The sequence below is a fragment of the Macrotis lagotis genome, chromosome 1, assembly GCF_037893015.1.
Source record: "Macrotis lagotis isolate mMagLag1 chromosome 1, bilby.v1.9.chrom.fasta, whole genome shotgun sequence".
Classification (NCBI taxonomy): domain Eukaryota; kingdom Metazoa; phylum Chordata; class Mammalia; order Peramelemorphia; family Peramelidae; genus Macrotis; species Macrotis lagotis.
The window spans coordinates 593,996,676-594,010,733 of NC_133658.1; the positions used below are offsets into that span (position 1 = coordinate 593,996,676).

Genomic DNA, 14,058 nt, shown 5'->3' on the forward strand with positions numbered 1-14,058 from the left:
CAAGGTGTATTCCCAGGCTCAGATAGATAGTGTATTCTGAAATAATTACCTTCTGCACTCTGTTTATCAAATCACTGTTTGGTTCTCAAAACAATCTTCACTGTGTTTATCAAAACACTGTTTGGTTCTCAAAACAATCACCTAAGACATACACAAGGTATGCATGTGAAAAAAATACTTGCTAAAATGCTTATGTAATTGGTTACGTAAATGTAGAGTATAAAAGTATGTATCCTGTGATCAATAAACAAACCAGCTTATGCATCATATTGATGTCAGCCTGAGTTCCCTCCCCCAGACTCAACACTGGAGTATTCCTTGACATACAAATAAAACCTTCTTCACAAATACGTTTCATAATTCAACTAGAAGGTCTATCCTCCTGGTAGCACTAACTTCTAATCTGCAGATCCACATCCCTTTTTTCTGAAATCTTATCTGTTTTATTTCTGGATAAAGATGGTATATTAGAGGCCTCTTGATTAGCCTGCTGTATTACAATAAATAAACACCTCCTTTGGCTAGGAGATTATTCTAAGAATTCTCATGTAACAATTAGCCAGAGATTGTCACAGAAAAAAATCACAAATTATTATCATTACTGTCTTTCCCATGTTGCTCAGGTGCTTTTACTTAAAAGCAAACAACCACAACTTTGAGATTATAAATAAATAAATAAATACACACATACACACACACACACACACACACACACACAACCACAAAAATTCCAATTCATACATATATATATATATATATATATATATATATATATATATATAATTGGCAAGTTCTTATGCAAACAATTCTCTAAAATAAACCTGTTTATTAGCCATGTTTGAAATACAAATTATTGCATTTCAGAATTCATTCAATCCATTAGAATATCTTAAGGGTCTCTAAATTTAACAAAACAGTTATAAGTGTAATATATTAAGCACTAGATTTCACAAAACAATCTTTTTATTATTACATTTATACCTGGACCTACAGATCTAGAGCAAGGTCCAACACATCACTTAAAAATTTCAGGGAATCCAGAGGGTTATGACCTTTGATAATTTCCCTCATTATCCCTACAAAGCAATCAAGCATCAATTCCAGGTTTAACAACATTACAGTAAAATAGCTTATATTTCCAAAAGTAGATCACATGTTTGATAACACTCTTCAACATCTTACTCATTGATAAGTCATCTAATTAGGGTTACATAATTTTTAATTTCCTAATCATTTTCCAAAGCTCCTCACATTTATTCAACATTACTGGAAAGGGTATTTTACAGTTAAGATATACCTCCCAATCTCTTATACACTATCCTTCTGAATCTGCATTTAACATGGGGGGAAGAAATCTGCAACTTTATTTCTTTAATATTTAAACATTAAATTCTTAATCTACACAAAACATGTTTTCATGCTGACATCTCATTCTCTTAAAGCAAAACAAAAGTTTCTCTTAACGTTACCCTTATAAATATCTTTTACATACAAACATCTTCTCAATTTGTGCTTTATAAGCTTATTTATCTCTTCTTCCAAATACATTTCTATTTTCAAAACAAATAAAATAAGATTCTCCATGAATTTAGTCTTATATACATGATAATTTCAGAAGCCCAATGTACACTTTTTACCCATGCCAATGTTACATTTGCATATATAATTTCTTCTTTTTAAATAACAGATAATAAATAAGCTACATTGATCTTACATATAGATATTCCCTTTTATAAACATGAGGTAAAAAAACAAAACTTTTCACAAATTCTCTGGGCCAAAAAGGACCTCAAGAGATATAACCTGTTGGCAAGGTGTTCTCTAGTTTTCTCATAACAAATCTTTACAAATGTGGCAAGTTAAACCTCAATTTGTTCATTGTTTGTTATTGTAACACAATTTTAAATTCTCAAAAAAAAGTTGTTTGATTCTGTTCTTATATAAAGTTTACTGATTACTCACTACATATTTCAATTTCATGTATATTCTCTTTACTACCTAAAATTTTGCAACACAGAAAAATTAAGACCAGTTGTTCCTAAAAATCCCTTTTTTATAATTACAAGATTTTCTTTATACTTTTCTTAAATTCCAAAAGTGATATTCAGTTTTCTTTTCAAAGTCTAAAAAGTTTGCAAATTCTTTTTATCTCTATCAGTGCAATTCTAACTTCTCATTACTCTATCTTATAAGAGTTTTCTTGTAACATTTTTTAATATTAGAACATTTTATGTTCTTGGAATTGGAGATTCCCCTTAATTTGAGATATTAAAGTAATATGTGCTAATTCTTTACCTTTACTGTTTATCATTACTCACTCACCACTCACCCCAGATTTTTTTCCAGATACATGAACTATACCCCAAACATATTTTGAATTGGTGTAAAATATTACCTTCCCCTTGTTTAGTAATTCTAAAACTTGATTAAGAGCGCATAACTCAGAGGCGGCTAGGTTGCACAGTGGATAGAGCCCTAGCCCTGGAGTCAGGAGTTCAAATCTGGCCTCAGACATTTAATAATTACCTAGCTGTGTGGCCTTGGGCAAGCCACTTTAACCTCATTTGCCTTGCAAAAACTTTAAAAAAAAAAGAGCACATAACTCAGTCTGTCCAGACAATAGTTTTGTCAGACTCCCAGCCTCTACCAAGGCCATTCTGTCCCCATCTATTATAACATTTCTATTAATTCTTTTTCTTCCTGTGACTCTGGAGGAGCCATAAAACATTAGAATAAAAAAAAACCCCAAACTTCTTTTTCTTTACAAAACCCTTAATTCAGTTTACATATATCTTCAGATTACTTTGTACAAAAGATTAACACGTTATAGAATCAATAATAACATAATAAAAAATTAACATTTACCTAACAATTGCTTTCCTATCAAACTTTTCATCTTATTGGGTTTATTGCTTTTCCAATCTATTCACTGCCAGATATTGCAAAAGTGGCAGTTTAATTCAATTTTCAGATTATCCTAACCTCATTTAAACATATATCTCCATTTGAACTTTTAGCTTTCTATACTACCTTTTTTTAACATTGATTTTTAAAACACCTCCCAAGGCTCCCAAAATCAATCCTTTTACTTATACAATGTCAAACTTGCTCAGACTTTCTGTCTATATGCTTTAACTGATATCCATACTTAACATACAGTTCAAAAACCCCAATTGTCTCTATGCCTTGATTGTCTTCCTAGTTCTTTCAGAACTTCTTACTCAGACTATATAACTTACATTTTCCCTTAATATTCTATTCCACTATTCTTTTCCATTAACTCTTTTTGACTGTAGTTAATACTGTTCTGAACTAGATTCCCATAGCTTATACAGCTATATAAACCACAGATGTGATTCCACTTTATAAATACATTTTCCATTCAAAGGATTTAATATTTAACACTTCTTGATTTTAATTGGTAAAATGTTTTAGAAGGCAAACAGCTACTTAAAAAAAAAAAATCTCACAGCCTAATTGGAATATCCCCTGTTCCCCTCTTCAGATAGAATAAACCACATAATGTTTCTCATAAGGAGGCAGATACAAAATCTTTCTTGGGGGCTCTTCTATTCTCAAATCCCCACTTGTTCCATTACTCTCTGTAATAACTAACATTACCAGAATCTATACTAATAAACTCACTCACCACTCACCCCATTTTGTTCTGGTAAAAGATTAACTATTTAGTTTCTCTTTTCTGGCATTTCTGTGTAACCAAATTATATATAATCAAATTAACCTGACTCCCTTGACTCTCTGGAATTTACTTCCCCAAAACTTTCTCAAATTAAAATAACATTCCTTTCTATGATTTCTTTATTTAGCATATTTGGTAATATTCACTGTCTCTTTCCTATTACTTTAACTTCAAAATAAGGTCCCTTTTAACACTTATTTTACTAAGTCTTCATGAAACAATTCTCTCTATTATTCATTAGTCCTTTTTCTTAATAAATTCCCTTTTTGCTCCAGTTTCCCTCCCAAGGTCAAGAGATAACAAAACAAAACAAAACAAAACAAAACAAAACAAAAATAGGGAAGTGCCCCAGAGAAAGAAGCAGGGAGGGGGAGGAGGGAGAGGAGGAAGAGGAGGAGAAAGCATTCTGGCAACCCAGAATCACAGTGAAGAAGTGGGGAAGAGGAAAAAGTCAACAGCATTTAATCATTTTCTGCACTTTTCCCTTTTTACTTTGTATTTCTTCTCCATTATTAAATCTAGATCCTAGAGCTCTTAGCCAGCACTTTTGGACCCTTCTGTCTTGTCCCTACAACCTCTAACTGCTTGAACTTCTTTGGAATCTCTCCCAGTAAATTGTATTAATTGTTTGAGAGTATTTCCACCCCTGCCCTTTTTTCTGCACCCATCAGATTCAATCTGCAGATTTTATCTGCGTGGGAGCAACAAAAGCTGGGTCACCCAAGGCTACACCAGGGCTTATGTAAAGAAACTTACAAACCCATGGCGCCATCTCTGGGTCTTCTCCTGTGGCAGGACACCTCCCTTGTAGTGCTGCCTCTGAAAGTCGTCTGGCTTTCAATTTTGCTCAAACTAAGTCTCTCTTCTGGATTCTTCCCTTGCTCCTCAAGGGAATTGCCTAGACACTAAATCATAAGCTGCTGACAATTTCCAGTATGGTGTCCACATGTGTGTGGGTCCAAAAGAGTCTTAAGGAAGGTGTTAATTTCCCAGCCAATGCACCAAACTGTGTAGGATAAAAATCCATTTAAAAAAATAGACTCCTTTGAGGGAAAAAAAAGTTTATTTTGACTTTTCTTGAGAAAAGGGCACACTCTAAGTCTCACAAAGGTAGTGAAGATCAAGAAGCTGCTTCTAAATTGCCAGTGAAGCAAGACTATATGGCCTAATGCAATCCACTCTGCCTCCCTATCATCTCTCTCTCTGTCAATTCATTGGTTACATTCTACTTGTTAAAATCTACCCCAGTTGGGAGCGGCTAGGTGGCGCAGTGGATAGAGCACCGACCCTCAGGAGTCCCTGAGTTCAAATCCAGCCTATAATAATTACCTACCTTGCCTTGAAAAAAAAAATCTACCCCAGCAACAAAGAAAAGAATGAAAGGTTTTTCATAAAATATTACCTCACCATTGTCTTGGAATGCAAGGTCTAGGAACAGTCTAATTATCCTCAAACAAGAGGAGTCTTATGAGCTTTTTGGAATGCAAGGTTTTTTCTCATGGGAAAAAGTCTACTATCCTTCTAGTAGTCAGAAAAAGTAGTCTTATCAAAAGTTAGGAGAGTGAGCCACTTGTTTGGAATGCAAGGGACTTTCTTCTAGAAAGAATTTAAAAATAATAGTTTGTTCTTTCTTTAATATTTCTAAACCCTGAAAGGACTTCACCAGGAAAATTAACCCTGAAATGGTTTTTTATTGGGAATATTCTACTCAGTACCATTCTTGACATGGATTTTTCTCCATGGATGGAAAGGGAACAAAACAGTTCAATCATTAAGAAGCTTTGTAGGGGGCGACTAAGTGATACAGTGGATAGAGCACTGACCATGGAGTTGGGAGGACCTGAGTTCAAATCTGGCCTCAGACACTTAATAATTACCTAGCTGTGTGACCTTGGGCAAGTCACTTAACCCTGTTGCCTTGCAAAACAAAAAACAAAAAAAAGAAGCTTTGTAGTAGATTCTTACCTGTCTTATGTTGTTTTTTAATAGCCTCTAATCAAGGATTTATTGGCATAGTCAGGTTTATTCCTTCTTTTTTTGCTCTGCCTCTGAACTCCAACATGAGGCAGACCCTTAACTCTGCTCTATCTTTACATAGATAGATAGATAGATAGATAGATAGATAGATATACATACTCCACAGCAGCTAGGTAGCACAATGGATACAATACTGGCCCTGGAGTCAAAAGGACCTGAGTTCTAATCCAGCCTTGGACACTTAATAAATACCTAGCTGTGTGACCTTGGGCAAGTCATTTAACCCCATTGCCTTAAATGAATGAATGGATAGATATATAGATAAATAGATAAATGATAGATAGATAGATAGATAGATAGATAGATAGATAGATAGATAAAGATACACATGCTTCACAACTGTGTACAAAGGTTGGACAGATAAATACAAGGCATATCAAACCAAATTCCATTTACTGAATAATCAGGGATAGAAGGAATGATGGGAAACAGTAGCAGATCCTAGAAGAGTAGAAATGGAGTTTGCCTATAGCTGTTTTGTTTTTGTTTTTGTTTTCAGAAGACTTGACATGGCTACTTTCAAGGATACTCACCTTGCTGTTCTGCTACATAAAGTATCCTGGGACCACTGTGACACTTGGGTCCCTACCAATGAGCAATTATCCCAAAGTATATTGTTCTAGCATTATGTAGTTGCCTCAAATGAGAGGGAGGGAACAGAGGAAGATGTCCAAGGCAGGCATTTTTCTTTTTGGTCATGATTCCTATGGTTGTCTAATGAAATCAATGTTTCCTTAATGTAGCTTTCTTCCCAAGGAAATTTTACCCAAGAAAAGACAAAGTTGCCTTTAGAAATTAACTGGTCCAGGTGATTGACCCCAGATTCCCTAATGAAGCTTCCTTCTTCAACCCCTGCCCAACAATGGGATAGGTCCAAAACAAAGCTACTTCTGGAACCTGACTAACCTTAGCTTTCCTAATACAGTTTCCTGGGCATCTTAGAGTATTAAAAAAAAAAAGTCCAAGCCATAAGGAGTCTAAACTTCTCTGAATATCTGAAGCCCACTTAAGTCACTTTACCCTAGCCTACTGCCCAGACTCATTTCTATATGGAAACAACTTAGGGATGGAGAGCACCCAGAAAAATTAAGTGCCATCATTGTATCCTTGAAGCATATCCTTGTTGTATTAGGGCAAAGTAAACTTCCTTCTTTAAAATGTTCAGTGGCTTACAAGTGCCTCATTTTGTCCCAATAAAGAGAGTGCCCACTGGGAGTCTTACCCAGGACACCAGAATAAGAAATTATATATCTAGTAGAATGTCACAGCTTTTTGCCTATTTGGCAATTTTGTCATAAAGTCACATAAAGAATACTCATCATATTGTTAATGATATAATTAGAAAGGACAGTTCCTAAACTGAATGGTACTATAGTGCAATTGAAAGAACAATGTACTGATATCAGAGAACCTAAATTCAAATCCCAATTCTGCTGCTTATTATCTTACATCTTATATATACCTTACATCTCTGATCACCATTTCCTCCCATGGAAAAGTGGGGAGAAAATTAAACAATAGATGTGTTGTAAGGTTCATTTAGCTATAGATTCCATAATCAAAAAATACAATTACCTTAATGAGCTAAATAAAATTAAATTGTATAAGAATATCTCTAAAATGATAATATTTCAAGCTGAAAGGGATGTTATAGGTCATCTATTTTCATTTTCTCATTTTTCAGATAAGAAACCCAAAGCCCAGAGAGGTCAAGTGATCTGTCTAAAGTTACACAGCTGTTAAAGAACAAAGCCAGAATTTGAAATTGTCTTCTTTCTATTACATCATTTAAATTTTTTAAAACATTCCACACAACCAAGGGATAAAGAAGAGCTGATGGGCTGGAAATAGTTTTGAGCTAAGAGTTTAAGAGACCTGTGTTTTTTGAGGGGGGTACCCTTCATTTGGGAAATGGCTGAACAAGTCGTGGTACATGATTGTGATGGAATACTATTGTGCTGTAAAAAATGACAAGGCAGGATGATTTCAGAAAAAACTGGAAGGACTTCCATGAACTGATACAAAGTGAAACAAGTAGAACCAGAAACATTGTCCTGGGAGACAGTGTTGGGGAGGGACTTTTAGAGGAATGTATGGATTGAGTGTGATGTGGTAGGGGAGGGGATATGGTGTCTCTTGGAAGGGTGGGTAAAGTGGAGGGAAGAAGAGAAGATAAGACAACAGAGATAGGGTAAAAAAGAAAAACTAAGAAAATAATGTCAACTGGACAAGAACTGATCTCTTAACCTTTGGGTGACTGGAGCAGAAACAATAGGCTAGAGACAAGAGATTCAGAACACAAACATAAGTTTAATTAATTTCAGAGAGAGGGAAATGATTCCTGCAGATGGAAGTAGCCCCTCTTAAGAAGGAGGTCTTAATGCTGATAAGGCTGGGACGACATATATATGAAAGGGGTTGACCCACAACATAATCATTCTTCAGTCTTGATACAGTTCTCGTGGTTAGCATTTCTTGGTACAATACAAGTATTTTGGGATGCTGAAAAAACAGTCAGTCTCAAATCTTTGAGGTCATAATCAACCTGTGAAGTGTAGAACCAGAGTTCTGTGATAGAACAGAATTGCAGTACCTGCCAATGACAAGAAACAGGGATTGTGAATATGTGATGGAAGACCCTGAGAAATAAAGGGAATACTTGGTGCTACTTCAAGCAATACATTTTGCCAGAGGTGAGATCATTCTAGAGTGCAAAGGAGAGTGCTCAGTACACAGACTGTTTCCTGGGTCTTAGCTCTGGGAAACAAAATATCTCCAAAATATTTTCACAAAAAGTGAGTAAAAATAAGATGGTGGGAAATTCACAAATGATAATTAAAACTCTAGATGTAAATGGGTTGTTTATAGCATTTCTATGGTGACAAAGAACTGGAAATTGCAGAAATCCTCATCAATCGAGGAATGGCTGAAAAAATTGTGGTAAATGGTTGTAATGGAATACTTCTGTGCTATAAGAAATGATGAGCTCAGTGGTCTTAGAAAAGCATTGATAGTCTTGCCCTAAAATAGCAAAATGAGCAGAACCAAGAGAACATTGTTATATAGTAACTGTGAGGAATATGGGGGTGTTTGAGTTCCACAAGAATGTGAAGGGAAAATTGTTAGTTTACATTAGGAAGACTGGAGTCTGCCTTTTTTGTTACCTATGGGCAGGTAACTGAGTTAAGACAAGATTTAGCCTCAATGTGATCAAAAACTGAGATTAGGCCAGGTCTGCCCCACCTAGTTCTAAATTAACCTAGGGTCTTTCCACCTTCTCCTTTGCCCATGCTCCAGGAAGTTGCTGCTCTTGCTCATTATAATGAGCAGAGGGGCAGCTAGGTGGTGCAGTGGTTAAAGCACCAGCCCTGGGTTCAAATCCAGTCTCAGAAACTTAATAATTACCTAGCTGTGTGGCCTTGGGCAAGCCACAATGGGGTTACCATTTGCCTTGCAAAAACCTAAAAAAAAACTTTCATTACAATGAGCAGGGTGGGGAAAACATATGGGGACTAATATATCTATTAGATTGTGACTCCAGCCAATGATTGGCATGAAAGGGCTAGAACAAAACTTTTCAAAGTGCATAAAAGACCTAACATTTCCTGTATTCCTTGCCCCTCTCCCGCCCTGAGAGAAGTATGCCATTTATTAAGATGTCAATTAAAAAAAACATTTTAATCACTCTGGACTAAGTGTTCATGAGTCATTTATATCAGTAACAGCAACATTGTTTTAAGAATGACTTTGAGGGGCGGTTAGGTGGTGTAGTGGATAGAGCACCAGCCCTGGAGTAAGGAGTACCCGAGTTCAAATCCAGCCTCAGACACTTAATAATTACCTAGCTGTGTGGCCTTGGGCAAGCCACGTAACATCATTGCCTTGCAAAAAAAAAAAGAAAAGGAAAAAAGAAATAGTATTGGTCTTTTGGATCCCCTGAAAAAGTCTCAGAGATTCCAGGGATTCACAAACCACACTTTGAACTTCTGAAATAGGAATTTCTATCTAGATCATGGATGTTCAACATTTTAGCTCTTCTGGGCCACATTGCCCAACAAAAAAAATAGTACTTAATAGTTATTGATGACTACACTGTAACTTATATTACTAATGAGTATTATAATACTAAAATATAATAATATAAAGTATAATGATATATTTACTTTTTAAACAAAAAATGAACATGCCATTTTTAATGTGAACACTGAGCCTGTTTTTTCAATGCAGTGCATCAAAACAGTGCATCTATATCTGTAGCGATATAATTATTTTCAAGATGCTCATCTGAAATTTTTATTCTGCATTTACTTTTCATATGCTTCATATGGGAAAAAAAAATTATTCACAAAGTACATACTTTCCGAAAGAGACATCATGTCCATGAAATGCCGCTATTTTTCTTTAGAAAGGTACAACTTATAAAAGTCCAATAAAGACAAATGAATAAATTTTTCTTTAAATTACATACCTGAGGAATCCGGCGCGCGGCCTGCGGGATTGAGCGAGCGGCGGGAGAGGCCGCGCGGGAGGCTGCGACCGTTCCGGGAGCCGCCGACGGGAGCGGAGCCGGCCGCGGCGAGGAGCCATGACCACCTCCCAGAAACACCGCAACTTCGTGGCCGAGCCCATGGGGGAAAAGCCCGTGACGTCCCTGGCGGGCATCGGAGAGGTGCTGGGCAAGAAGCTGGAGGACAAGGGCTTCGACAAGGCCTACGTGGTCCTGGGCCAGTTCTTGGTGCTGAAGAAGGACGAGGACCTCTTTCGGGAGTGGCTCAAGGATACCTGCGGGGCCAACGCCAAGCAGTCTCGGGACTGCTTCTGCTGCCTTCGAGGATGGTGCGACGCCTTCTTGTGAGCCTGGTGCCGGGGGGCCGGCCCCCCTTCCCCACGAAGATGGGTCTTCACAGTTAGCATCCCTCCCTTCCCATCTCCCAACAAAAGGAAAGGTTGTTGCTGCCGCCCCCACCTGGAACGCCTTCCCTTCTCCACCATCGTTTTGACTGTCTCCCTGTTCGCGCCTCAGCATGCCTCCTGTCCCCAAAATTCCAGTGGCGATAGTTATTAACTTTACTGGGTGGGTGTCTGGAGTGACTTCCCAGATCCCAATCCCCCACTTCTGCTCTCTTTCTTGCCGTTTGGTTAACTTTGACAGAAAGACGTTCACTGCCATTGTAAAGAGTTTTTAAAAAATCAATAAAGTCAGCAGCCTTGAAAAAAAATTACATACCTGATTGTAACTCTATTCTGCATTCTATTTGCAAATGTGCAGGCAATGTGTTGATGTCAACTGAGAATAGAGTAGCAAATATACTGAAATGTAATTGGTGTTTTCTAAAATCTTGAAATCTATTCTCAAAGTTCTGTGACCAAATAGCAATTAATATTACATTCAATAAAGTTGTCTGTTGCTATTCCAACGAGTTATATAATTTTTTAAAATAAAGATCCTAATTTCTATATGCATATCTTTTGTTAAAAAAAAAGTCCAGTGGTCTGTGAGACTATACAATGTCAGTTACACAATGTGATATTGCAGTATTGGTATATATGCTCACAAGTTCCTTAATTTTCCAGTTATAGGACGTCAATTGCATAAATGGACTTTGAGGGTGCATGTGGCCGGTGGGCCACAGATTAGAAACACCTGAATGGTGTTTCAATTCATAAACTCCAAAGGTTTGCATGAAATTATGTATGTCTTCATATTCACCACCAGGGGGCAAGCACATAAAATAAACTGAAAATCAATAACAGTTTACAGAATAAGACTTCTTGACTTTTGTGAGTGTTTGCCACTTTGCTTCTCTGATAGTTTCTCTGAAATTAGTTTCACTTTCCTAAAGTCTGAACAAGGGAGAATAAAATGAAGGGGAAAGTGAGAAGGGGAGAATAAAGAGGGAGAGTGTTCATTGTAAATACAAAATGAATCAATAGTGTAAAATGGCAGCCAGAAAAAAAAAAGCTATTTTGTTATTAGAATTCAGTAAAAAAGGCAAAGCATCCAGGAATAAAGAGGAGATATATCTGTAGTACTTTGCCCTAGTTAGTCCACATTTGCAATATTGTGTTCAGATCTGTATCCTTTCTTTTAGTAATGACACTTAGAGTGCCACCCTATAGTACAGACCCTCAATACTTCATGCCTACATTACTACAATAACCTATTGATGGGTCTTGCCTGCCTCCAATCTCTCCCCACTCCAATACATTCTTCATTCAGCTGCCAAAAGGATCTTCCTAAAGTGTGACTATGACACACTATAAACTCCAGTGGCTCCCTGTGACCTCCAGAATCAAATACAAAATGTTCTGTTTGGCATTCAAATTCCTTCATAACTTAGTCCCCTCCTACCTTTTGTCCTATTCTATACTAAGCCCCATGTACTCTTCCATTCAGTTACATTGGTCTTCTGGCTGCTCCATGAACAAAATTCAGCTCCAGGCATTTTCTCTAGTAGAAACCCATGCCTGCAATGCTCTCCCTCCTCATCTCTGCCTACTGGCCCACAGTGGGTACTCTAGAAATGTTTACTGATAATCTAGAGAGTATCCAGGATGATCCAGAGCCTCAAATATTATGCCATATGAGAATTGGGGATGTTTAACCATAAGAAGAGAAGACACGGGAGGGGGTGTGCCAGATAGCTATCTTCAAAAATTTGAATGACCATTATGTGGAATTGAGATCTGACTTGTTCTACTTGGTACCAGAAGTCATAACTAGGGGCAAAGGGGGACTAAGAGGCCAACCTAGCTTTGTAAAGTCAAATAAAAATGTATTTAAAATTAGAAATATCCCAAAGTAGAGCAGACTCTCTCTCAGAGAGACATTAAGTATCTTTAAGTAAAGGTTGAATGACCACTTGTTGAGCATGATATAGAAAGAATTTCTTGGCTAATATGGAAATATGTTTTGCATAACTTCACATATATAATGGGTATCATATTGCTTACCTTCTCAATGAGCATGGTAGGACCTAGAGGGAAAAAGAATTTGAAACTCGGAAATTAAAAAAACGAATGTTAAAAATAAAATAAAATGAAAAACAACAGACAAAAAGAATTCTTGCTTAAGCATGAGGTTAAACAAGTAATGAATTTGGAGCCATAGGGTATGGGTTCAATCCTACTGAGATCTTAGGTAGTCATATAAATTCCTAGGATATCAAATTTTCTTATTTTAAAAATAAGAAGTCTGGACTAGATAATCTTTAAATTTCCTTCCACTATATGATTTTATGATCAGATGGCCACTAAGAGCTCTTCTAATTCTGTGATTCCATTTGCAGATGAACTAAAATAGAAGTCTTGTGCATAAGGGGAGGTGGAAGAAAGTTATCTAAAGTGGAATCTCTGAATGGATTGAGTGAGGAGGAAATGATTTTTAAAAATGATAAATGTGAAATACTTTAGCTCTGCAAAGTACTTTGCCTGAATTTCATTATCCTAAACAAGCTTCCCTATAATCTTGTGGGGCAAGTTTTACAAATATTAACAACTCTGTGGGATAAGCGTGCCACTTTTTATTACAACTACTCACTATTCTGAGAATCTAAACTATGGCTTTATTCAAAAATACTACATACCCTGACATTAGAAGTCTATACTTGGAAGTTGATTTACAATTTTCTCCTCAGTAGAAAAGAGTTGGTAAAGAGAATGAAAGTCTAACAAAATGCGAACAAAAAGGGGTTAGGAAGAGTAAAGTTAGAAAAGACAGCTTGATTGAGAAGAGCAATGAAGTTAGATACACTAAGACAAAAAAAAACTTCATTTATGGGTTGGATTGAGGATAGAGTCCCAGAGCTGGATAGGAAAGTAATATTTATGGGAAAAATTAAGTGTGTGCATATCTCTGAAGAGACTGTGTTCTTAACCTAAGATCTTTGGACTTTTTAAAAAATAATTTGATAACAATTTAATTTATCTACTTTTATCCTATTTTCTTTTATGCAATTAAAAAACATCATTTTGAAAAAAAAAGTTCACAGACTTCACCAAATCGTCAAAATGGCTTATGACACAAGAAAAGATTCAAAAATATCTGCTGTTCATGACTTACATGGAAATGTGCTTTGCATGACTACAGATGTATGACCTAGGCCAAATCATCCACCTTCTCAATGAGGGAGGGAGGAAAGAAGAGAATTTGCAACTCAATTTAAAAAAGAAAAGAAGTGGTGACTAGGTGGCACAGTGGATAGAGCACCAGCCCTGGAGTCAGGAGTACCTGAGTTCAAATCTAGCCTCAGACATTGAATAATTACCTAGCTGTGTGGCCTTGGGCAAGTCACTTAACCCCATTGCCTTGCAAAAAAAAA

General features: G+C 36.6%; 1 pseudogene; it reads left to right on the top strand.

The window, feature by feature from the left end:
- Positions 1-8,208: 8,208 nt before the first annotated feature.
- Positions 8,209-11,490, top strand: LOC141521717 (barrier-to-autointegration factor pseudogene; annotated as a pseudogene).
- Positions 11,491-14,058: the final 2,568 nt, after the last annotated feature.